Source organism: Pipistrellus kuhlii, unplaced genomic scaffold (genome assembly GCF_014108245.1).
Source record: "Pipistrellus kuhlii isolate mPipKuh1 unplaced genomic scaffold, mPipKuh1.p scaffold_m20_p_1, whole genome shotgun sequence".
Classification (NCBI taxonomy): domain Eukaryota; kingdom Metazoa; phylum Chordata; class Mammalia; order Chiroptera; family Vespertilionidae; genus Pipistrellus; species Pipistrellus kuhlii.
In genome coordinates, this window is record NW_023425404.1 from 179,170,073 (window position 1) to 179,197,673 (window position 27,601).

Genomic DNA, 27,601 nt, shown 5'->3' on the forward strand with positions numbered 1-27,601 from the left:
TGTCTAAAAAATGTATATATCTTAATTGAAAATATTTTATTACTAAAAATTGCTAGCCATCTTCTAAGCCTTCAGAAGTCATAATCTTTTTGCTGGTGGAGGTTTTTGCATCAATATTGTGGCTGCTGACTAATCAGGGTGGTGGTTGCTGAAGATTAAAGTATCTGTGGCAGTTTCTTAAAATTGAACATCAAGTTTGCTGTGCCCATTGACTCTTCCTTTGACAAGTAATTTCTCTATAGCATGTGAAGTTGTCTGATAGCATTTTCCCTAGACTGGAACTTATTCAAAATAAGAGTCAATCCTCTCAAATTTTGCCCCCGCTTTATCAACTAAGTTTATGTAATATTCTAAATCTTTTCTTGTCATTTCAACAGTCTTCACAGAATCTTCACCAGGAGTAGATTCCATCTCAGGAAACCACTATCCTTGCTCATCCATAAGAAGCTACCCCTCATTCATTGCGTGACATTGCAGCAATTCAGTCCCAAGCTCCACTTCTAATTCTAGTTCTCTTGCTACTTCCACCGCATCTGAAGTTACTTCCTCCACTGAAGTCTTCAGCCTCTCAAAGCCATCCACCAGGGCTGGAATCAACTTCCTTCAAAACCCTATTAATGTTCTTATTTTGGCCTCTTCTAATGAATCACAGATATTCTTAATGGCATCTTAGAATAGTGAATCCTTTCAGGAAGGTTTTCAATTTACTTTTCTAAGATCCATCAGAGGAATTACTATCTATGGCAACTACATTTCTTAAATTATGAGACTTGAAAGTCAAAATTACTCCTTGACTCATGCGCTGCAGAATGTTTGTTGTGTGAGCAGGCGTGAAAATAACATTAACCTCTTTATAAATCTTCATCAGAGCTCTTGTGTGACCGACCAGGTTCATTGTAATGAGCAGAAATATTTTGAAAGAAGATTTTCCCCCCACCCCACAGAGCAGTAGGTCTCAACAGTGGGCTTAAATTTTTCAGTAAGCCATGTTGTAAAAAGATGTGCTGTCATTTCGGCTTTGTTCTATTTAAGGACCCTAGGATTTTCAGAATGGTAAAAGAGCATTGGCTTCGCCCTAACCTGTTTGGCTCAGTGGATAGAGCATTGGGCCTGTGGACTGAAGGGTCCTGGGTTCGATTCTGGTCAAGGGCATATGCCTTGGTTGCAGGCACATCCCCAGTAGGGGGTGTGCAGGAGGCAGCTGATCGATGTTTCTCTCTCATTGATGTTTCTAGCTCTCTATCCCTCTCCCTCTTTTTCTTCCTTCCTCTCTGTAAAAAATAAATTAAATATATTTAGAAGAGCATTGGCTTCAACTTAAAGTCACTAGCTGTGTTATCCCCTAACAAGAGAGTCAACTTGTCCTTTGAAGCCAGGCATTGACTTCTGCACTCTTGCTTTCAAAGTCCTACTTGGCATCTTCTTCCAATAGGCTGTTTGAAAACCTGTTGGATAGCATATCTCCCTTCATTAATTACCCTACCTACATCTTCTGGGTAACTTGCTGCATCTTCCTTCTGCATTAGTACTTGCTGCTTCACCTCCCACTTTTAAGTTATGAAGATGATTTATTTCCTTAAACTTCATGAACCAACCTGTGCTAGTTTCAAACTTTTCTTCTGCAGCTTCCTCTCCTCAGCCTTCATAAGATTGAAGAGAGTTAGGACCTTGTTCTGGTTTAGGCTTCACCTCAGGGAATGTTTGGTGGGTTTTATCATTTATCCAGTCCATTAAAACTTTCTCTATATCATCAGTAAAGCTGTTTCTGATCATTGTGTGTTTGTTCACTGGAGAAGGTCTTTTAATTTCCTTTAAGAAATTTTTCTTTGTATTCACAACTCAGTTAACTGGTTGGCTCAGGGAGCCTGGTTTTCAGCCTCAGTTCGTCACATGCCTCCCTCACTACGTGTAATCATTTCTAGCTTTTGATTTAAAGTAAATGAGACTCTTCTTTTCATGTAGAGGCCTTTGTAGAATTATGAATGAGACTTTTTTCAATATTCTTGTGTCTCAGGGAATAAGGTCCAAGGAGAGAAAGCAGTAAGTTGGTGGGGCCAGAACACACAAATATTTATTAACTTTGCTGTCTTACATGGCTGTGGTTCATGGCACTCCAAAACAATTATAATAATAATATCAAAGATCACTGATTACACATTATCATACAAATAAAATACTAATGAAAATGTTTGAAATATTATAAAAATTATCAAATGTGTCATACAGACACAAATGTGTTGGAAAAATGGCACCAATAGACTTGTTACATTGTACAGGGTTGCCACAAACCTTCAATTTGTAAAACATACAATTTGTAAAGAGCAATAAAATTATCTTTATATGGATGACAGCCATGCCCAAAGAGAAAACCAGAGCAAGTTAAACAGAAATGGTTATTAAAGCCAAAATACACTGGTCTATAGACCAAAACGTCTCACTGTGCATAACACAAACCAAATGAAACAGACTGACATAGAGACCTATCCTGTCTTCCTGTTTTTTATTGTTACTTAGAGTTATAAGAAAAACATCTGCACCCAGGTAGAAAAAGAGATACAGTAATCTACTTGATTGCACACTTTTCATCTATGATGAATTCAAAAAGAAAATGTACCTCAGTCTGAAGAATCCTGGGGAAAAACTTGTGATTCAAGAATTCTGTACCCAATCAAGTTGTATTCAGGTTCCTAACCAAGCAGATTTAACTCTGAAATAACTAAATATAATACCACTCATTATAACCTCAATAAATATGTTATAAACTAGAGGCCTGCTGCACAAAAATTTGAGCAAGAGTGGGCCTTCCTTCCCTCAGCTACTGGCACTGGCTTCCCTCCAGCATCCGGGACCTGGGCTTCCTGCCTCTGGCCCCTGGCTTGCTCCAGGCCACCCACTGGCACCAGAGACCGAGGCTGGCTCTTTCTCCTCCCCCACCCCATCCCTGCTTTGTCAAGAAGGATGTCTGGAATGACATCTGGAAGACATCTGGTCTAATTAGCATATTTACCCTTTTATTATTATAGATAGTAATAAACTTAATTGAGGCATAATGAATTATGATTACTTAATCAGAATTTTTAGCAGGTTTTTTTTTGTTTGTTTTTTTTGTTTGTTTGGTTTTGTTTTTTTTAGGAGAGAGGTAAATCCTAAAGAAACGTCTCAAAAGAATTTCTGAAAACGGTCTTCAAATGTCCCCAATGAATCTATTAAAAAAAAAAGGTCTTCAAATTGCAGTTCAAATATATGAGAAAAAATTATACATTATTCACCTAGACTGAGAACTAGAAAAATATCAAATAGAGACTTTGAGAGCTCAAAGGAATCTCTGTAGGATCCATTTAATGATACTTCATACCTGCAGGTTGGAGATTCAAAGTCATAGGAACCTGTGTTCATAGAGGTTTTGCAATAAAGACACCTGGCAACTTTTTGATATCCATGTTGTGAGAGCTGGAGTCCCTTAGAGAACAAACTGATACAGGCTGGTGGGTAAGAATCAGTCAGCCTACCCACCTCTGTAGGAAGCACATTTCAGCTGAATATAGTAATGATTGGTGAGCCACGCTGCTGAGAAGAGAGCATTGTCAGCAGTAGAGAACAATTAATGGCATGTGAATATGACTAAATAGAGGAAGAATAAATGCTGAAAGCAATGGTGAGCTGAGCATGTTAAAAAGTAGTGATTATCCAGTCCAATTCGGTTTTACCATGACTTTGGTTTCTGTATAATCCATTGCTCCCTTTCCAGCCATTGTCACTAGCACTATTTTATCTAGGCCGTCATCATCTCTCCCCTTGGTGCCTATAACAGCCTTTGAGCAGCCTTCCTGCCCCAAGCCTCTGCAGGCTCATGAAACCACAAAGCATGAGGCACACTGGCCACAAGTTTGACATGCTTGCATCGAGTGCTGCTATAAGGCTCCTTCTGCAGGACACATCCAATCTCATCCAGCCTTAGGCTCCATCCATTGCACTCCATATTTTATTGCAGTGTTTTTATTTTTAGAAACAAGATTGGTTATCGAGTACAGTCTTTTGCAGAATCCAAAAATAAAAATACTTAAAGAGCTAAAATGGTTGAAATAAAAAAAACCAGCTTGATTTCTAGCCCTCCTCTTCATCTGCCTCACATCCCAGTGGTCCTCTAAAAAATAATGTTGAAACTCCCAAAAGTACCTTTTGAAACCTAATGATGTAAAGAAAAGTCCATACTTCTTAGCAAGACACAGGATTTCTTTCACTGGTCTCTACAGCCCATGTTGGATCCTCTCCCATCAAGTCTGTGCTTCACACAATGCTGAAGAACATGCAGTCGCTGATTGGCTCACTCAGATCCTCACCAATATTACTGTGCTTCAGAGTTAGTCATTCTCTTCTGAGCTTGAATCATCTATATTGTAAATTACTTTCCAGGGTTTGATTTTAGTCTAGAATCCAAAGTCCCAGTAAAATTGTAGTTAAAGAAATTCTATAACTGTCTAGAAACACAAAGGTATTTTTTCTTCACTACACATCTCAGATGCCAATGCATAGAAGATATAAGAATTATATTTAATATTCAGAGTTCATTCTCTCCAAGCATATAAATCATCCTCAACTTTCTGTGATCTCCATTGCCATGAACTAATACTTATTTTTAAGAATCCATTAACAAATCCCATATGTTAATCTGCCAATAGCTTTCTTGTCTGAGGTCCAGTTTGAACCAATATCCAATTGAATATAAGGTATAAGAGGGTTCTGGAATCCAACAGATTTGAATGATTTCCTTTGAAAGACTCGGTATGAACTATGGCAAAACTAATTTTATTTTAGTTCTTAATGTACTTAACATAGAATCTCATATAACATTTATAAATGAAATACAATGCATTTGTCTAAAACAAGTTCAAAACTTTTATTTTTCTAGCTCTTATATCAATGATACTAGAAAAGTTTTGATACTATAAGTAAATGGTCACTGTTAACACAGATTTACATTACATTTCATCATAGATTCTCCTTTCTGATACAACCAAATAAGAATCCCATTTTTCTTTTTACCATTCTGTTCAATTTTCTACTGTTTCAGGATCATTTTTTAAAATATATTTTTATTGGTTTCGGAGAGGAAGAGAGAGGGAGAGAGAGATAGAAAATCAATTATGAGAGAGAATCAATGATCAGCTGCCTCCTGCAAACCCTACACTAGGGATCAAGCTTGCAACCCAGGCAGTGCCCTGACCAGAATTCAAACCATGACCTCCTGATTCATAGGACGACATTCAATCACTGAGCAAAACCAGCCAGGCTGTTTCAGGATAATTTATTCACAAAATTGTTAATAAGCAAAATTTATTTTTGAAGAATTTTTAAAAATATTGTTAATATATTTTAAATTAATATATTTTTGATGTGACATTGATTTGAAAAATTGGAAGTTGAATTAAAATTTGAAAATTGACATTTTTACTGCTTGTTACATTCACTTTTCAATTCAAATAACTTTTAGTATTAAAACCTCTGCAACTTTGAAATCAATATGTTTTTGTCTTTGAGTAGATATATCACTTAATAGAGACACAATGATATAAAGAAGACCACTCTATGATCACCATTTATGAAAATATTCAATAATTGAGACTGTAGTCGAAAGGTTTCAGTAAGGCACTAAGCATTGGGGACATAGTGTTCATTTTAATGCTGACTTAAGACAATTTTGATAAGTTCATATATGCATTTTTCTCATTTTAACTAGCTAGTAAATAATACCTCACTACCTCATCAGACGACTGTTTTAGTGGATAAAAGCAGGGGCATTCCAAAGTAAGGGATCCTATTAATACAAAATTAAGAAAGTCCACTATGCTAATAAACTGAGTGTTTCTAAATTGCCTCAAGTCATTTTCAGCATCACAAGATGAGATGGTTCATAGTATTGTTAAATGTGAATGAGTGATTGTAGTCTGTGACTTCTTTTTGCTCATATTGATAAGTAATAGGATGTTAAGCAAATGAATAATTTCTATGCATTTCAATATTCTCATTTGTTGAAGAGCAAATAATACCTAACTCACAGAGTAGATTTAGGGACAGAATGTGATGCTAAAAACAAGTCACCAGCCCAAACCTGTCACTTAGCAAGCACCACACCATTTGAAGGGTTAGGTCTCATGGAGTGATTTTTGCAGGACAGTGACCTGCAGTGGGGATCCAAGAAGAAGCCAAACACTGACAGGCAGAGCTGTGGTGAACAAAGTCAGAGCCTACACCTGGCAGATAACTTCCAAGCGTGTTTCTACCGTGTACCAGCTGTGTGATAATTTGGAAACTCAACTTATTTTTGCCTCAGCTTGCTCATCTGCAGAGTAGGAATAGCAGTCTCAGCTAATTTAGAGTTGCTTTGAAGATGAACTGAGTTAATGCAGTGATTTTCAACCTTTTCCATCTCATGGCACCCATAAACTAATTACTAAAATTCTGAGGCACACCAGAAATATATATTTCTTGCCAATGTGACAAAAAAGTAGGTATAATTTTGATTCATTCACATCAATGTCTATTGTTGTGTTGGCTGTTTTTTTTGTTTTGTTTTGTTTTATTTTGTTTGTTTGTTTTTAAACCATCTAACAGAAAAGAGGTCAGTGTCCTGATGATATATAGTCAGATATTGCATGTTTAAAAATTTTTGCAGTACACCGGTTGAAAATTGCTGAGTTTCTAAATGTAAAACACTTAGAACAGTATCTAGCACAGAACAAGTGTGTGAATATGTTAAAGTGAAGAGGAGGAAAGAAATATTCAGGTACTTAGAAAAGAAAATACAAGTTAAAACAAAGAAATGGAGTGGGTAGCGATGAGGTATAACATGAGAAAGAGCAGAAGGGAAGTATGGCAAATGAACATAAAAATAAAGAAAACAGAAATGTGAAAGCTCATTTTGAGACTGGCTCAAACACATATTTTCATTATGTAATCTGAGGCCAAATCGGCAGGCGACATTGGATCCCAATTGATAAAATAAGATTGCATTGTCCTTGAAAATTATATTAAAATATTTTTAAAATTCTTTTCCCATATTTTTTGTTCTGGTTCACAATTGTTAACAGATTTTTTTTGGAGGAAAAATTCTTATATTGTCACCTGCTATTAAAATATGTACTGTTAATTTAAAATTCGAAGAACTGACAACACATTTTTTTTTCCAACATGTCTCAACTAGAGCTTTTGAATACTTTTATTATAAAGCTTAAAATAATAGGAACTTTGTACTTTGGTGTATTCCAGTCCAATTTAAAACAGGCATAGAAAATTTTTACAATCATAGAGATGAATGTTATCTGGCAAAATGCCTGTGACATAACCAAAGTTCTAGTTTGGGGTCTAAGGTCATAACTAGGGTATTTATATGAAATTCTGACCAATTAGCTTTACTTGAATGGTATAAAAAAAAAAGAGACAGAAACTATGCATACTTTTATCCAGTAACATAAGCCAAGGAAAAATACAACATGAAATACATATTCTTTCTCCTTGGTATTTTATTTATTTGTGTCCATCAATTACTGCATAGAAATTGGATGGCAAAAACATTGGACCAAATATTCTAAGTAACAACATCATTTAAACGTATAAATAAAATCTGAATAACCTACTAAATCTTGTTTCTGAACAGAAGAAAGAACATTATTGGCATAAGAAAAAGTGAAATTTCACAAACTATAATAGTTGGTAGAAAATGTGACAATTGAGTTTTCATATTATTGTCTCCAATTTACTGTTCTTTTTCTTGTCTCCATATAAAGAGATTATTAACTAGGGGCCCAGTGCACGAATTCCTGCACCTTGAAAGGAACTGTGGGCTGAGAGGCTGCATTGAGCACAGCGGTGGGTCTCAGCCCATCCTCCACGCCCCCACCCAAGCCCTCCCAAAGAGGCCCCTGATGCTCTGTCTGCTGGAAGCCCCTCCCACCTGCTGATGGTGTGGAATGATTAGGGCCAGCACCAGCAGCAGGTGCAAGTGGGGCGAGTGCTATCAGTGGGTGTGAACATTGGCTGCTGCCCCAATTGCCCCTCAGGAGCAGGGGGAGGTGGAGAAGCCCTCAGGGGCAATAGGGGCTGACAGCCACTGCTTGGAGCCACTGTTTGCACCTGCTGCCAGTGATCAGGACCTCCAGTGCCAGCAGCAGGTGTGAGCAAGGCTGTTGCTCGCAGCAGGTGCGAGAGGTGGCTGCTGGCCCCAATTGTCCCTCAGGAGCAGGGGAAGGTGAAGAAGCCATCAGGGCTGACTCTGTCAGGGCCGGGGCAGGCTACAGGTATGAGTGCTGAGTGGTATCACGGTACATGGGAGGAAAGAATTTTCAGTAACCACTAGAGCAGGCGTCTTCAAACTACGGCCCGCGGGCCACATGCAGCCCGCAGAGGAGTCTGATCCGGCCCGCCAGGTTTTTTGGGCAGTGAGCGCAGCCAAGGTGTTACAGTAGGAATTAGTAGTTTGTATAGTCCGGCCCTCCAGCTCTCTGAGGGACCGTGATCTGGCCCCCACTTTAAAAAGTTTGAGGACCCCTGCACTAGAGGCTCGCCCCAATGACTGCGACCAGCATGCCGCCTTAATCTGGCACCCTTGCTCATTTGTTCCACCATCCCACCAATGCTGATGCCTGCCATGTTCTGTGCGTGCCCCCTGGTTGTCAGCACACATCATAGTGACCGGTTGTTCGGTTGTTCTGCCATTCGGTCTATTTGCATATTGGGGTTTTATATATAGAGATACTTTTTAAAGAAGTATTGAGAGCACAATTGTACTAGGCACTGTGTAAATAAATACATGTACACAAGAGTGTTAATTGAATTTAATGACTCACAGTCTAGTGGAGAAAAATGGACAATAAACTGTTAAATTTTACATACTATCCTATCTAATAAAAGAGTAATATGCAGATTGACCATCACTCCAACACATAAGATAGCTGCCCCCATGTGGTCAAATATCCTGCCCCCATGTGGACACAAGATGGCCAGCAGGGGAGGGCAGATGGGAGGGACCAGGCCTGAAAGGGAGGGCAGTTGAGAGGGACCAGGCCTGCAAGGGAGGGCAGTTACAGGTGATCAACCTTGCAGGGGAGGGCAGTTAGGGGTGAACAGGCCTGCAGAGGAGGGCAGTTAGGGGCAAACAAGCTGGCAGGGAGCAGTTAGGCATTAATCAGGCTGGCATGGGGGTGGTTAAGGGTGATCGGACTGGCAGCCAGAAGCGGTTAGGGGCAATCAAGAAAGCAGGCAGGTGAGTAGTTGGGAGCCAGCAGTTCTGGAGTGGGATCAAACCTAAATGGGCAGTTGGACATCCCTTGAGGGGTCCCAGATTGGAGAGGGTGCAGGCTGGGCTGAGGGACACCAACACCCCCACCCTGTGCACAAATTTCATACACCGGGCCTCTAATATTTTATAAAATCCATGTTGACAAAATGCTGTGGGGACACAAGGGGAGAGTCTTAATCCTGCCTGGGACACCAGGAAAGTATTCTCAGAGGAGGTAACATTAATCTGATTCTTGAAATAGAAATAGTTTCCAGACAAAGTAGAGACAGCTATTTTCAGCATGAAAGCAAAAATGTAGAGGCATCAAGGCCTGATCAAGCAGAGGTAGGCAGGGAGTTGCGATAGGTTCAATTGTCATGGTTTGCACTTTCAGGAAGATGGGAGGTAAAAGTCAGATGGGGCCACTTTGCAAATAAGGTCTTTTAATCCACTTGCAATTGTTTAATCTTTGAGCCACTGGAGAGCCACAGGTGTTTAATAACTTTGTTATGTTTTGTTTTAAATTACCACATGCTCATTAAAAGAATCAGAACATTCATAAGACATACCTAATATTAAATAAAATAGGTTGGCCTTTTTTTTTTTTTTTTTTTTTTCTTTTATAGAAATCTCTTCATATTTGCCTAATGGTTCTTACCTCAAAGAAGTGTAATTTTCTTTTAAGTTGTATGTTTGTTTGTCTCTAGTTGATATAAACTTCTTAAGTCAGTTTTCATCTTGTTTTGTTTTGTTTAAGTGGTGCAGAGTAGGTATTCAGCAAATCCTGTTAACTGAGATTTTGGGGGTTAGATCATTGACCAGAAAATGCCTGAGTAGGATCTAGCCTGACAAATGTTCTCACCTGACATTAATACTTGGGCCAGCTCTGTCTCATTTCCCCCCAAATCCATAGATAAGCTAAAGGCAGAAATGTGCCAGAAACGAATCTTGTTGATTAGTTCTGCTGCCAGCTGTTAGGCTCACGTTAGTTCTAAGGGAAGAAAAGGTTCCTCCTCACTTGCGATGAATGTCACATTCTCCCTCACCAGGGTGAGTGGAGGCTGCTGGGTATCATCCCATCCCAGCAAACACATTTCTGTTTGGAAAACAGTAGTTCCAGCTGGTGTTCAAGGTTTAAGGCCGAACTATCACCCATCCCTGCCTCAAGGCACAGTGGCTTTATCCAATCACTCGTTCATCAAATGGTGTGTTTTGAAGGCTTTACAGCCCATCCCCCGCTGAGCACAGTGGGTAAAGAAAATGGAAAGCAGCATCCATTCCTTTTGAAATGTATACTAATAACTATAAAGAAATAACCGCCTTTAGTAGTTTTCTCCCAGCCATGTAAGTTAATCTATTTGTGGCCAATAATTTTGCCTTGAGAGTTAGTGAAAGCGAAGTGAGAAGGATCTAACTTTTTCAGGACTTTTGTTCAAACACATCCTCATTATTTTTCTCATGTCAGAATGCGGTGTTCTATTTCCACACGTTCACTCCGTGAGGAAACCTCTTGCCACCTCTGGTTCTTCCTTAGGGCTTTGACCCATTACCTCCATCAGTGTGCTGTTTTTTCTTCCTTTGTCTTGCTCTGAAAGATCCCTTCCCTGCTTGAATAGCTCTATTTCCCACTACTTTCAGCACCGCTGAGCTGCTGTGTCTGGAGGAAATACTTTAAAAGGCTCATCTATTAAATCTATTCTGCTATTTCTAGATGAGAAATGTGACTGGGTTAAAGAATTTTAAAGTAGGCCAGCCAGCAATATTTGTGCCAATCTAAGCCAATTTCCAAACATTCTGACAGCAGAATTGAGCTTTAAAAAAAATAAATAAATAAACCTCTGAATGCACAGTGTTGGCAGAGTGTGAATGCTAAGTGGGGATCTGAGAAAAAGTTGTCATAGTTCTACTCAAAATTATTAGTGTGCTAGAGTGAACTCCTAGTGTCACTAATGACATTTTTTTTCCTGAATTTTAACCTTGATGTATCATAAAAATTACCACAAAGCATCAAGTTTAAGATAAAAAGAAATGAGATAAAAATATAGTTTCTCTGTCTTATCAACCATAAGCCGATCATATTTATTCTGGTATTAACAAATGTTGGGGGAAAAGAACAGTTTCTAAGTGCACGCGCATATTGAATTACTCTCAGGCAGTACATAGGGTCCTTACTGAGTGCCAAATCTTGTCTAGGCACTTTGATAAATATACATACCAACAAAGAGGTAGCAAAAAATAGATATGGGTAGTTTTATGTAAGCAGTAGTATATATGGCTCAGCTAAAAGCTCAATGCACAGCCACTGAAAGTTTTCATAGGTTTTCTACCAAATCAATACACTAGATATACACTTTGGGAAATGTTACAGGGTTTTATGATTTTTTTTAGGAATCATCTGTTAATAGTAAGCATAGCGGCCATTATCATGTTTCTCCTACTACACAGACTTTTGCAGAAAATATTTTGATTCATGCTTATAATTATCAAGCACAAAATCAACACATGATATGTTTGTTTGTTTTTTAATAATTTTGTATGGGTTCCTCTAAAAATCAAATAATATAAAATAATCATATAGGGTCATTTTTCTGGAAAGCTTTAGCATGGGAAGTGTGCTTTTATTTTCAAGACTGAATGCAGGAAAGGTGAGGGGAATGACAGAGGTGTATTCTAGTTGCAATAACTTCCTAGCATTGGGCATAGTTCAGGATCTAAGTCATATCAGGGCAAAATTGAGATGTGAAGTTTCATAATTGCACGCTGTTCTGGCAAATGGACTAGTTCCTTTGACACCGAATATTAGATATTTTACATATTCTTCATTTAGGAGGTCAGGGTTAGAGCATGAAAATAGCTATTAGATTATCTCATTGTTTCAATAGAAAAGTCAAACTTAACCTTTTTGATACTTAGTTTTACATCTGTAAAATGATGAAATCATATTTGACAATTCATAAAGCCTGGTCCAACCTCCAAAAAACTAACAGTTGTACAACTGTGCACAGTCATTTAATAATATGGACAGATTTGTGTGTATCAGGACCTTTTTGTCAGGCTATTGCCCAGGTAGACACCACTGTACCTACACCTCTGTTTCATTCATGAGTGTATTTACTGCATAACTCACAAAAGGAAAACGCATTTTAGGGGTAGACTTTATCATAAGTTAAAGATGAGGAAGCAGAAGTAAAGATGGGAGTCAGAATTCAGTCTTCTCTCTCAGGGCTAATTTTCAGTGATCGTGTGAAACTCTGAGCTCAAGCACAACCACGCCAGAGAACACAGTGACCCAGCGTGACACAGAGAAAGCTGTCCTCTCCCTTCTCCTCTGATCACAACCTACTGCTGTTCTGGTCCACAGGCATCCTTTGTGTTGGCAATGCCAGGGAATAGCTAAGACAGAACATTCATCTCAATGTGGCCAACACAATACAGGAAATGTGCTAGGGAGTCTGCTTCACCTGGTGTTTCTCAGTCCTGTTTCTTCAGTATTGGCTTCACTTTGGCAAGATCTTCCCTTGTCCCTGCCACATGGCTGGCAGCCGAGGACAAGCTCTGGTACAGCCAGCCACACAGAAAGAAAAAAAAAAAAATCTCTTCTGGTGCTTTCCACAGAAGAAGGAGGCTTTCTGTTTCCCCCCAGAAGCTCCAGTAAAGATTATGTGTCTTCCTGATAATAATAAAAAAGGGAAACAGACCCTTCTGTGAACCAATCCCTAAGGGCAAACATAGGGGCACACGTTATCTCTAAGCTGATCAGGAACCATACCTAAAGCTTGAAGCAAGAGGCAAATCCCTCCTGAAGCCTTCTGATTGAAAATTGGGGAAGGTTTGCTTCCCTGAAATGCAGTTAGAGTAGGGTACACAAAAGAAAGGAGTGCTGATACGAATAACAAAACCAAACTGTTTCTATGTGAGCCACCTTTATGTAGGCTGTGGTGTCCTTCTTGTGGGCCATGACACCTAGGAGGTTGGCCAAAGCAACACTTGGGTAAATGGAGGCTAGAGGAGAGAAGAAGCTCTATGGTCCTTTCATGAAGACTCCAGTTGACACTGGGATGTGAGCACATTAGAGACAGCTGTTGTAAACACCTGGAAGTAAGGAAGAAATGGTTCCTGTATCTGAAGTGGTGGGTACAGTGTGGTGAGAAGCCCAAGTCCTCTACACAAGAAAATGTTATCTTCCAATCCTGCAGTTATATAGGCAAAATAAATATCTAATAACGTTTCCCCAGCAGCTCTTGACACTTTTTACCTTATGCTCCCCACCAGTCGTGTCCAATAGAAATACAACACAAATATACATGCAACTCACATACATAATTTTATTTTTTTTAGTAGTCACATCGACAAGGTAAAAAGATAGATTAATTTTAATATTTATTAACCCAGTGTATTAAAAATAGGAACATTTGAACATACGATCAATATTAAAGTATTCTTGAGATATTTCACTTTCTTTTTTTTTTTTTCACTAAGTCTTCGAAATATCCACTGTGTTGGCTTTAATTCTGCACATTGTAAGTTCAGAATAGCCCTGTGGCCAGCAGCTACCACATGGACAGTGCAACTCCATTCTATAGTCATATTTAAGTACCTCCTCTTCCCTGATTTTTCCTTTTTTCTCTTTCTTCACTTTTTATATGCAGTATTCTGACCTAGAACATCTTTCCCTCCTTCTTTCAGTCCTCATACTCAGCCTTATTGGTCTTGGTAAATGCTTTTTTTTGTCCTTTAAGGCTGTCGATGGCTATCAGCACATTCAGAAAGCCTTTTCCAAGCCAAGTACAGGTTATATGGTTCTTCTGTATCCTGTGCTTATCCAGCCCAACATGTTAATGAGGTTAATGATCATGAGAAAAGTTTGCACTTAACAATCAAAGATATCATAAAAAAAATTATAGCTCTAAAGATAGATCATAAACTTCTTGAGGCCAAAGATTTCCTTGTTCACTATTATATGCACAGAAGTAAGCCCAGTAACTAGAATAGAATAAATACACAACAAATATTAGTGGAATAAATAGGAAAGAATCTTAAGTTGAAACTAACTTAAACTCTCACCCAGTTCCTAAGGCTTCAATGGTATCACACTTTTCTACTGGGAAACTGTATTCTCTCTTCAATGCTAAACAAATTGATATTTGACAATATCTAACCTTCCCCAGTCTATGAGTAATTCACAATAAATGCAAACACAATTTAGGTAATTTTTTCCAGTTTTATTTCTGTTTATAACTATTTAAAACTATTTGTTATCTAGCTATGTGAGGAATAATTAAATGTCAGAGAGATTTTCTTTTATATTTATCATATGCCAGGTGCTATGCTAAGTGGTATACATGTATTATCTGACATGACATCTACAAATCCTAAATATATGTTATAAACACTATTTTTTAATCTCCAGTCATAGTAAAACATAATACAGTGTTAAGAATAGATTAAGATAGAAACAACCTGGATTGTGTCCTAGCCTCAGTCTTACTAGCTATTTGAAGATGGCCAGGCTTCTAAATTACATAGGCTGTTGTTCAGAAATATTAACTACCCTCCATCAGCCACTAAAAAGAGTGAAGTTTATTTCACCACCACTTGACTGTGGACCTGACCATGTAGTTTGCTTTGGCCAAAAAGATATTAGCAATGTGGCATAAGCAGACACTTGAAAAAGTGTGAATTGTTTCTATCTTGCACTTACATAATTTCCAAAAGAAAATATTTCCAGGTTAACTCACTAGATTCTGGAAAAGGAAAAAAAAAAAACTTATGGAATAGAATCCAGTCATCCTACCCAAGTGAACTAATAGCAGCGCCTCCCAGCCCAAACTAGCCAAGACTAGCTGAGCCTCAGTTGACCTACCAGTTGACCTAACTAGTCAAAAAAAAATGTATTACAATTCAGTTGACCTACCAGTTGACCTAACTAGTCAAAAAAAAAGTATTACAATTCATTTGAGCCATTGAATTTTGGGGTGGTTTATATTACAACATTTTTGTGGCAATAGTTGTTTCCCAATTTGTAAAATAGAGATAATAACCAAATGTACCATGTAGTGGTAATTCTTGATTTATGTAAAGGCTTAGAAGAATTCTTGGCCTCTAGAAAACAGAGATAGAGATAGAGATAGAGATAGAGATAGAGATAGAGATAGAAATAGAAATAGATTTCTGATTATAAGAATATTTAAAACTATTTTTATCTAGCTATTTAAGTTTTAAATAATATATTAGTTATTATTTGTAAAATGAAAAATAATGAGTAGCCAAAGAGATTCTAAGTAACTCCCTCAAGCTCAATTTACAGTAAATTACTGAAATCTGGTTTTGAATTTAATAGACTTCCTCAAATATCTAAAATTTGACCTTTCACAATGTATCAGAAAATTAGAGAAGGTAACTAATAGAATCTTTTCTTGGGAAATGGAATAGGACACAATATAAACAAGATGGGCTTTGGAATCCGACAGAACTTAATGGTATTCATTGAATAAACATTTATGTGTTCTCTGGGAGTCAGATACTCTGCTGGGAATGAGGAATGTGAAAGTAAATTCAAGAGGGTTTCTGTCTAAAATAACACCAAAAATGGAGATCAAGCCTTTCCTTTGCCACTTATCATTAATGTGATCTTGGGTAATTAATATTTCTAAGCCTCAGTTCCTGATAAGCTTCTGTGAGGATTAAATGAAATGACTTATGTAGCAGGGACTGTCTCATTGTAGGCAGTCAGAAAAGATTAGTTTTTCTTTCCTCTCCTTGCTTCCCCTTTCCCATGAGAGTACTCTCACAAGCTCTCTTTTATCTAATGAACACTAAGTAAAATTAAGTTTCCTAACAACACCTCAGAAGAGAAGGGAATTAATTAAAAAGATTCTTTTGGAGAATTACTTAAGTACACTCGATTGTAATTGTGGAATTCAAAGCCTAACTAAATACAAGTAAATAAAAACAATCTAATCAAATGAAGTTGTGTGATGGATCAGAAGTGGCTTCATCAAGCTGTAAGGACAGTTGTTTGCATTTAGACTTCACAGTACTGTCATTGGGTGTCTATGTTCTTGGCTCATCCTCTCCTCGACTCTAAGGACTTGAGAAAGAACAGATGTTTCTCACTTCAACAACTCGTTTGAATACTTTTAAGCACTTCTCTCTAACTCTGCAACAGCTAACACTGGTTAGCTCACTCCGCTGAGAGGTTTCTGAGGAGAATGTTACTGCTCTGTTGACAACGGGCCGTCCTTTCTTCTTTTTCTTCCTTGAACATAATTCTTATGTCTGGCGTTTACATAATTATCTTGGTCAAAGTGGAATGAACAGTGTAGGGCAGAGATGGGAATCTGCTCCTGGATGCGATTAAGGACTGGCATTATAAATATTTTAAAATGATTAACATATGGGTATCAACCACTCAGAAAAGGGAGAAAAAAAAAGGATTAAAATGAGGATATCCAGTTCAACAAACATTCCAAAGCACTAAGAATCAGCACTGAAATAACTGATTTTGTTATAACAAATTTGGACTGACTCTCCAAACCCCTTGAGCACTCTTGTGTATACTTTTGCTTGCAGCCAGAAGATGAGAGAGAGAGAAAGAGAGAGAGAGAGAGAGAGAGAGGGAAATTCAGTATAAGAATCTACAAATGATACAGCACTGTAGAAAAATAATTTTGTGACTTTTTTAAAGGTGGAAATAATTTTTTTTTAATTAGCATCTACTTAAACTACCAGGCATTAATAAAATTGAAATGCCTCATATGAGCATATCCTCTGAGAAAGTCTATATTAATACTAGAGGCCTGGTACCTGAAATTCATGCATTCGGGGGGAGGGGGGGCAAGGTGTGGAGGGGTTCTTCAGCCTGCCCTGTGCCCTCTTACAGTCAGGGAAGTCTGCTCCTCCTGGGGAGTGAGTGGGCCTAAGCTGGGAGTCGGACATCCTTAGCGCTGCCACAGAGGGGGAGAGGCTCCTGCCACGCCCCTGTGCTTGCCAGCCATGAGCGGACTTCTGGCTGAGCAGCACCTCCCCATGGGAGTGCGCTGACCACCAGGGGGCAGCTCCTGTGTTGAGCATATGCTCTCTGGTGGTCAGTGTCCATCATAGTGACCAGTCATTCTGCTGTTTGGTCAATTTGCATATTAGCCTTTCATTATATAGAATTTTAAACACCGTTATGTTGTAAATCATTGTGAACTATATGAGAACAAAGAAAGGAGATCTTATAGTTAATAATATGCTTTGCATTAAAATTTTGTTAAGAAGGTGGATTTCATGTGTTTTTTACCAGGGTTTGTTTTTTTTGTTTTTTTGTTTTTTTTTTTTTAATGAAGGAAGAATTTAATTCAAAGGATCGGTTATATGAAAAATGATTTAACTGAGTCAAACATATGGATACATAATCCAAATGTCTTAATGTCTGCCTAAAAATTTTAAATCCAAACATCTTAATGTCTGCTTACAATTTCTCTTTCCTCTCCTCTTTACCATACATGTGCTGCTTCAGCCAACATTCAACATTTTATAGATCCTTGGACATGTTTCTTCAACTCTTCAAACCCTCCAATTTCCTCATTTGTAATTTGGAGGTTATAAAGAGAAAGTCCTTGTTCTTAAGCACAAAGAACAGTGCCTGACACATAGAAATAATTCCATGAGTCTTCATTACATTTCACTTCTAATTGGAATTATCAGTGACTGTACATCAAGGTATGTCAAACTCATGGCCTTCGAGCCACATGCCTTGTTTACTAGGTGTACTGGTTAATAATGGCGGATTTTGTAATCAAAGAAAATATGATAATTTCAAGAGAAACATCAAAAGTGCTTTATTCAAAGTAATGTCCATCGCTAGCTACACATTTTCCCCATCTTTCAGGTGGATACCATCCCAATAGAACTTTCCTTGTTTTGAAGAAATCTTTCAGAGAACCAATTTTCCACATCTTCGTATGTTTTGAAGTGCTGCTCAGAAAGCAGGTGCGCCATTGATCAGAACAAGTGGAAATCTGAAGGAGCAAGGTCTGGTGAATGCAGCCGGTGAGTTAATACTTCATGGGCAAGATCTTTTAATGTGTCTTTAACTGGTTTTGAAATGTATGATGGTGCGTCATAATGAAGCAAAATTACTTTGCTGTGTCTTCTGGCACATTCTGGTCATTTCACGATCAAAGAGTGGTTCAAATTGATTATTTGTTGCCAGTAGCAATCAGTACTAACAGTTTCAGAAGCTCATAATACACCACACCTTCCTGATCCCCCCAAACACAGAACATTGTCTTCTTTCCAAAGTGATTGGCCTTGCAGTCGATGTTGATGGTTGATCTGGATCAATCCATGATTTTGTGCATTTGGGATTCTCAAAGTAAATCCATTTTTCATTGCCAGTCACAATTCAATGCAAAAAGGACTGAAACTAATGCAAAATAATATTGAATACAAACTGTAATTGAAAAAAATTTAAATAGCAACATTTTAAGAATATGACTAGATTATTGTGTTTCTTAATACACAATGCCTATTGTTTATTTAGAAAAGAAATTAGCAAAAGTCAAACTAGGTATAAATATATAATTCTCTTCTAAATCAATTAGTAAAATCCTAAGAGATAGTGAGAGGGATGGATAGATTGCATTTAAAATATATTTTATAAGTTAATGTATAATAATATATATATATATATATATATATATATATATATGCAACTATTATGACCAAATGACCAGAATGACCAGAACAATCCGTCAATCAGTTGCTATGATGCACACTGACCACCAGGGGGCAGACGCTCAATGCAGGAGCTGCCCCCTGGTGGTCACTGTACTCCCACAGCCAACCTCCTGCGACCCCTTCCTGGCCAGCTGCCACCCAATCAGCCCCAATTGGGTGGCCAGCGAGCCAAACTCAATGGCCCCTGCCCCGCCTTAGACCTTGATCACTGGCCAGGCTCAAGAACCCCACTGCTGCACAAATTCATGCACTGCGCCTCTAGTACTATATATAATTCTATTTTTTACATAGAATCAGTTAGTTTATGTGGGATAATATCATTTTCACTGATTTTTTGATAACCAAAGTTTTCCTCCCCTCAATAGACTGACTAGCTTAAATCATTCATTGCTTAGCGTTTTTAAAGCAATAAATATCAATATATATGCTTAATAACATTTAACAATGTGAATGTTATCTTTAAAAAAAAAAATATATATATATATATACAACTTTTTTCTAAAGAAGCCTCACCTGAAGCAATAAAAATCATATTGAAGCATTCACTCTGCAGCTGGTTCCACTTGTCATTCTGCTCACTCCAGACACAAACTGACTACCCAATCCAGATATTATCCTTAACGGTTAGATGCTTAGTTGAAAATCACACCTATCAAATAAACCACATCCAATTTAAGAAACCACTAACCTTAGTATAAATCTATTTTAAACAGACTACAAAATAATCATAAGTGCAATATTTCTCCACTAGGGAGTTGGTAAAAACCATAGCCATGGTGGTTAAGCAATCACTTCTCTTCTACATCTATTCACTTTCTCTTGATCAGCTTTCACTTGTGTCTGTGTTGTTCTTGGTTCTCCTTTGGTCCTGGTGGTGGTCTTGAGCCAGGCCTATATAGCTTGGCCTCTTGTCATTTCTACTGTTTGAAAAGCTCAGTCATTAAAGTGAAGATTTTCACCAAGTATGTGATTTTATGTCTGGTTAGTTCCCTTCCTGCTTACTGCTGCACCATCTGTGCACATGCTGGAAGTGCAGATCTCCTACAACTCCTTAAGAAGTCCTGGGCTCCTCTCTGGAAATGCTCCAGAATGCTTGGCTCTGAAATGCCTTCTTCACTAAAATGATGTTCTAAGACCTCTTGTGTTTTACAAGGGTGAGAACATTCTTGAGGGCATCCCTGCTTCTCTTCTGTGATCCATTGTGAACTTAACTCAATCACTCCTTAAACAAATACTTATTGATCATTAACTATAGGTCAGACACTGCATCAGATTCTGAAAATATAGCATTAAGTCAAAGAGAAATCTGACCTAAAGTAAGACTGGGCAGAAGGGACTACCAAATTGTAATTCAGGTTCCATGACAACCTTGGCTGACCACAGGAGGAGCTTAGGGTTCAGATCAGTGTTGTGTCATGTCTCCCTCCCACCTCCACTAGGAACAAAATGGCAGGACTTTATATTCCCACCTTAATCAGTCATTCTATGTGGCTCCCCAGGCGATATGGTCCTGCACTAGCTGTCTGTCTGTAGCATTCCTGGGAGGACTGAGAACATCCCCAGCAGTGGGCACTGCAAATCTTCCCTTCCTTGGAGTCCACCACATCCTATCTAGATTAATACTCCAGGAGTTACTTTTATGCCGATTGCCCATGGCCAAGACTTTCGGACGGTTTGGACGCCCACATTCTTCTGTACACTCTCACTCCCCAATCTTCCCAATTCAGATGCTAACCATTTTGAGTTTTCCCCACTCCCTGCCTATTATTGGACTGTTCATTCAGCTGAAACAAGAGAAGTAACTGGCCTTTCAACAATTTTTGCTCCTGATGAATCTCTGTTGGCAAATGTTATTAAATTTCAGTATTTTTGTACCCCAAATCTCCTCCTTTTATGATAATATCTAAGCAATTATTACTATCATGGATACAATAAAATAGCTTATGAAATTCATCAATTATCTAGCTAAAAATAGGACCCTAAAATAAAAGAAGTCGTGCATTTGTTTGCTTGGTTTTTATTTTTGTTTTGTTTGAAGTGGAACATAGGGAACTACCCAGAATAGAAAAATATGGGTGACTTAGTAAAATTGAGGTCTTGGGCAATCTGGGAGAGGCGTGATGTCAGGGATGTGAAAAAGAGCAGATACAGATGTGCTGATGGGGAAGAAAAGAGTTGACACAATATCCAATACTGGGTATCCTTGTGGTCCTTCCTGAAGTTTCCTGGGACTCTGAATAAATCTGACTTAAAATCAATCATATCCTCCTGAGAAATATTCTGTTCTCTACAACTGGATGACTGTTGATTCACTTTCAGCAGACTGGAATCGTATTCCATAGAGCAGTGTTTCCCAACCTTCTCTCATGATGAGAATCACCTGGTGGAGTTGTTAAAACACAGATTCCCGGATGCCAACTAAGAAGTGCTAAACTAGAATTTTTGAGAACATATAGGTAAAATTGCATACCTAACTTAGTGCTCTGTATATAAAATCTGTCTTAGAGCACTAGTTAAGTATACAATTTTACCTATATGTTCCCAAAAATTCTAGTTTAGCACTTCTTAGTTGGGATCCGGGAATCTGTGTTTTAACAACTCCACCAGGTGATTCTCATCATGAGAGAAGGTTGGGAAACACTGCCATAGAGAAAGTAAAAGAAAGAAACTGTGATGTGAGGGGCCCCAGACATGGGTGCAAGCAGGATTCCCATCCTAAAAGAGAAGGTGGAAAAAGCAATTACATATTGAATACTGGTGCTCAGTTCTCTTGTCCAAGGAATTTTCTAGAACTCTGTCCACCCATCTCTTCGAAGGCCTGGAAGGGCCTTCTGGGAAGACTATGACTAACCAAAGAGAAAAGCTAATTATTATGTGTGCATATTAATGGTGCATGGTTATCTTTGGATTGTGCTCTTCTCCTTTATACTTTTCTGTATTCTTTCTGTTTTATGTAATGAGCATGTATTTATTCATCAATAATCATAAAATTAACATTCATTGATTAAATACTTGTGTTGGGTGGGCACTATGCATAGCAACTTAAATTAATTATCTCTTAATTTTCTAAGTAATCTAATACATTAATTTTAAATTTTATTTAATAATTGAGGAAATGGGTTCTTAGAGGTCAAATAAATTGTTCGACATCAGTTAACTAAAAAAAAAATGATAAGGTTAGATTGGAACCCAGAAAAAAATATGATACAAACAAAATAAAAATAGCATGGGGATAGGGAAAAAATGCAGCATTGAATAAGATATGGAAAAACTAATAAGCCCTGTTTGTTATATTTGACTATGGAAAAATGTGATGCCTTCCAAAAATTCAACTGATTCTTTGAAATTTTCTGTGACTGATTTCTAAAAGTATTTTCTTCAGTCTTTGGAGATATTCCAAAAGCATGCCAAGCATGCTTTGTAAGAATAAATGAGGACTTCCAAATGAGGAAAAGCATCTGGATAGAATGGGACAGGTTGGTTTGTTTCAGAAACTTTCTTGCTATATAAAAGGAATAAAATCACAGAATCATAGAGCCAAGATTTACTAGATTAATTTCCTCATTTTGCTGAAGGTGAACTTGATACAATCACTTTCATAACTTCTTTTTGTTAATATATTTTTATTGATTTTTTTTTTTTTTACAGAGAGAAGAAGGGAGAGGGATAAAGAGTTAGAAACACTGATGAGAGATAAACATTGATCAGCTGCCCCCTTCATATTGCTACTGGGGGTTGAGCCCACAGCCAAGGTACATGCCCTTGACTGGAATTGAACCTAGGACCTTTCAGTCCATGGCCCGACGCTCTATTCACTGAGCCAAACTGGTCAGGGACAGCCACTTTCATAACTTCTAAATTCATCAAAAATTCTAAAGGAGGCATAAGGAAAAGCCTCCGTTGAGACAAAAATTATCCCATATTTTTCTGTTTTATGATCTCCAAATTCAGAAGGGAGGAAGGGATGTAGTGTAAATAAGTCTTTCAAACTTAAGAAATATATGTTTTACACTTAAAAGATTAGCTACAGGAAATAATTGGTGGCTAAGTTGTAGAAATCACAGTAGATGTTTTTGCAAGAGGTTGGCATATTCTCACCCCAAAAACAGCTATAAAACTACTAGGTAAAATGTTTAAAAACAAACATTTGGAACTCTAGAAATCAGTGAATGGTAATGAGCTTAAACAATATCTTTTCAGTAGTTGTCAGTGCTTAATATTCATTTTGGTGAACATTATTTGAACAATTTGAAGAACACCACAAATTAATTAAAATTTGAAGTTCCTACTCACTCACATTTTTAAAATCAATTAACATGTAAAAAAGAATTTTATAACACTGACATTTACCAAATCAAAGTGATTACAAAATAACAACTACAACACTTTTACTCTACCATAGATAAGAAGATGATTATTTATTTATTTATTTATTTATTTATTTATTTATTGGCATTAGATAGGTAGATGATAATTTTTTTTCCCTCCACATAATAGCTAGAAATGAATACATAAACACGGTTAGTGAAAAGCTAGAATTTAATAACACACTTATTTTTCAGAGAGACAGCCTACAATTTTTCCAGAACCTAAGATAGTGTTCCTTTTATCTAAGCTAGAATTCAAGATTAGAGAATTTTTTTTGCACTTGCCAAAAAAGCACTGCAATTTTGCCATATTTAATATCCTTTTTGTTGCCCGAAAGTTGTCTACTAACTAAAATGATTTGGGGTCATGGAGGAAATTCAAACTCTCAAATGAATGTCAACTCTCGGTTACCTTTTAAGTTTTCTAAATAAATAAAGAGCAGGTGGAAAATGGAAAAACTGAACAAATTTCTTCTTTGTACAGTACTTCTAGAATGATAAGAAAAATACAGCAGACTGTGTATTTCCAAAAGATAGCATTTCTGCCAGCGAGTTTGAGGAAAATGTGTTGATTTGTTTTCTTCTTAAAAAAAAAAAAAAAAGACATTTGAATATACTGGAGATTAATGTAAATATCCACAGTCATTCTGTTCCCAAATAACAACATTGAGGTTGGGGCAAGGGTGAATTGTTTCTGAGTTTAAAAGTGCCCCCGTGTGGAAAGAAGTAGTCATTACTATCTCTCACAATTTTGCTCCATTTGCTTACTTCATACCTGGTAACCTGGAGATTTATGAAGATTTCTAATGAAAGTTGACCAGTGAATTACTTCAACAAAGTAAATTTTCAGCCCCTCCGTTGTATCTGATGGCACTGCTGATAGCGGGTCCTAGAGCAAATTAAGTCTGAAACATTGCTGGAGGCAAAGGTAATAAAACTAAAGCTAGCCTCCTTTGGGCGTATCACACGAAAGGCAGGGGTCTTGGGAAAAGATAATCATGCTGGGAAAATAGAAGGCAGCAGGAAAAGAGGAAGACCAAATAAGACATGGAGTGACTCCATAAAAGAAGCCATCAGTCTGACTCTGCAGGAGCTGAGCAGGGCAGCCGAGGACAGGACACTGTAGACATCATTCATTCACAGGGCCACCAGGAGTCAGAGCCTGCATATGAACACACACCACTGAGAGATGCAAGCTGAAATACCAAGAGCATGATTTTGTTAATCACCATAACCCTAGTGCTTAGCATAGTGCCTAACACAAAGTAGAAGATACATAAATATTTTTTTTAAATATGTCTTTATTGATTTCAGAACGAAAGGGTAAGGGAAAGAGAGATAGAAACATCAATGATGAAAGAGAATCGTTGATTGGCTGCTTTCTGCACATTCCCTACTGGGGATCAATCCCACAACCCAGGCATGTGCCCTTGATGGGAATCAAAGCTGGGACTTTTCAGTCTGCAGGCTGATGCTCTATCCACTGAGCCAATCCAGTTAGGGCAGCACATAAGTATTTTTTACCTGAACTAAACAATCTACATTAATAAAAGAGAAACATACAAATTGACTGTCCCTCCACTATGCCCACCAGCCAATCAGGAGTGGGTATGCAAATTAACCCAATAAAAATAGCAGAGGCCATGGAGCTGGAGCTGGCAGCAGGCTTGCGTTGCCCCGGGTGATAGAGAAAGCCAAGCTTCCTGCCCACCCTGGCCTCTGCTCAAGGAGGGGCTGGAAGCCTGGATCACAGTGGGTGTGGCCAGCCTGAAAATGGCCCTCAACCCTTCATCCAGGCTGGCCACACACAACCCCAGTGGGGACTCACCCCATGGGAGCATGGCTGGCCTGCAAACCACCACAGGCCTCTACCCCAGGCCACCCCACACACCCCAAGGGAAACCCCACCCTGATTTGGGACACCCTACAGAGTAAACCAGCCAGCCCCTAATCGTGCACCAGGCCTCTATCTATACTAATAAAAGGGTAATGTGCTAATTAGACTGAGAGACCTTCCAAGAGACCTTCTGGACATTGTTCTGGACAAACGCATGGTGGCGAAGCTTATGGAAAGGCAGTTAGAGACCAAGAGGAGAGAGCAGTTGTGGGTGATTAGGCTGGTGGGGGGTGGCATTTGGGGGCAAGCAGGCCGGCCGCAGGGGGCAGCTGGTGGTGAGCAAGCTGGAAGACAGAGTGGTTAGGGGCAATCAGGCAGGCAGGCATGTGAGCGGTTAGGACTGAGCAGTTCCAGATTTTGGGAGGAATGTCCGACTGCCAGTTTAGGCCCGATCCCTGTAAACTACAGTAAGACATCCTTTGAGGTGTCCCAGATTGGAGAGGGTGCAGGCCGAGCTGAGGGACACCCTACCACCACCACCATTCATGAACTTCGTGCACCAGGCCACTAGTGATTATATACATTCACACAAGCCAAAAATCTAAAGGCAGCATTTGCTCTTCTCTTATTCACACTTCATATCCAGTAACCCAGTTCCATTAAATGGACTTTTGAAACTTCATTGAAGCCAGACCCACTCCATTTGCTGCCCAGGTGTAGGCCCACATAGCCCCTTCTCTGGTCATCAGCAATGGCCTCAACTGGTCCAATCTGACCCAGCATTCACTGCTAGCAAAGAAATCCTGAAACAAAAACTGATTAACTGCCCTCTTGGCCTGAGAAGCAAAGGAGCTGTGGGATTTCTAGTATGATAGAGTTGAAGACTTTGGCACATTCTCTCCCCATTAAGCTGTCAGTGCTTCATGTTTTAGGTACTCATTTTGGTAAGCATTATTTGAATAATTAGAAGAACACCATGAATTAATTAAAATTTGAAGTTCATACATTTTTTAAAGCTTGCCAATCTTAACATATTTGCCCATGTCATTAGGTACTATTTTCATTTTTTAAATGTACAATTTAAAAATATTTTTCAAAGCCCAGGTTAGCTAAAATGAATTAAAAATAATTTATTTGTAAACAAATACTATTTCTAATAATAAAAATTAAGGCATGTATTTTAGTAAATTAGTCCTCTTCCATCCTTTTCAATGGTTCATTGTCATTTAAATAAGTAGAAATAAGAACAATAATGAACTAGAATTCTATAAGTACTAATTAAATTTTTTCAGATTTTATTCATGAAGAAAAGAAGGCAGCCTCAGTGTTTAACAGTAAGAATTTAGAGTACATCTACTGTGAAAGACTCTATTGTATAACCTCTCATTTTATCAAATGATGAATAATTACATTTAAATATATGTGGTGAAAACTGAGAAGCTAGTAATGATGAATTTTTTTTCCATTATTATATTTATAAAAAATTAATTCTTATCATTTTCCTTATTGCTTTTCTGCTCCCTGTTCCAAGTTAGTTTATAATTGTGATACAAAGGTTGAAACAAAATTATATCCATCAAATTGTGGCCAACATCTACGTTATTATTAAATACAACTTTGAGCAAAATGAGTTTTAAAAGTTCTCACATTAATTTGCCAGCACTGCATTGTAGACGTACACGCTCACAGTGGCAGCTGAAAGGTCTTTCCGTTTCCATAGATATTTAAAAACTAGCTTGACTCTGAGATGTGAAAGTCTGTTCCATGCTTCTATGTCTCTGTCTGGATCTATTTTCTTTGTCAGTTTATTTTGTTCATTAGATTCCATGTCTGAATGCAATCATGAGATAGTTGTCTTTCTCTGACTGGCTTATTTCACTTAGCACGATTCTCTCCAGGTCCCTCTAGGCTGTCTCAATGGGTAACTTTTTTTACTGCTGCATAGTATTGTGAAGTGTGGTTGTATCACAGCTTTTTTATCCACTCACCTACTGATGGTCACTTAGGCTTCTTGGGATTTTTCCATTTAATGTTTTCAGACCACAGTTGAGCATGGGTCACTGAAACCATGAAAAGTTAAACTGCAGATAAAGGGGCCTACTATTATCTTGCTGCTTCCTCCTCTCAATTATTATCCTATATAACAAAAGGCCAATATGTAAATTGACCGAATGGTGGAACAACTGGTCACTATGATATGCACTGACCACCAGCAGACAGATGCTCAATGCAGGAGCTGACTCCTGGTGGTTAATGCACTCCATCAGGGGGAGCACTGCTCAGCCAGAAGCCCTGAGCCAGGCTCATGGCTGACCAGCACAGCAGCAATGCTGGGAACCTCTCCCACCTCCGGTGCAGCACCAAGGATGTCCGACTGCCAGCTTAGGCTCACTCTCC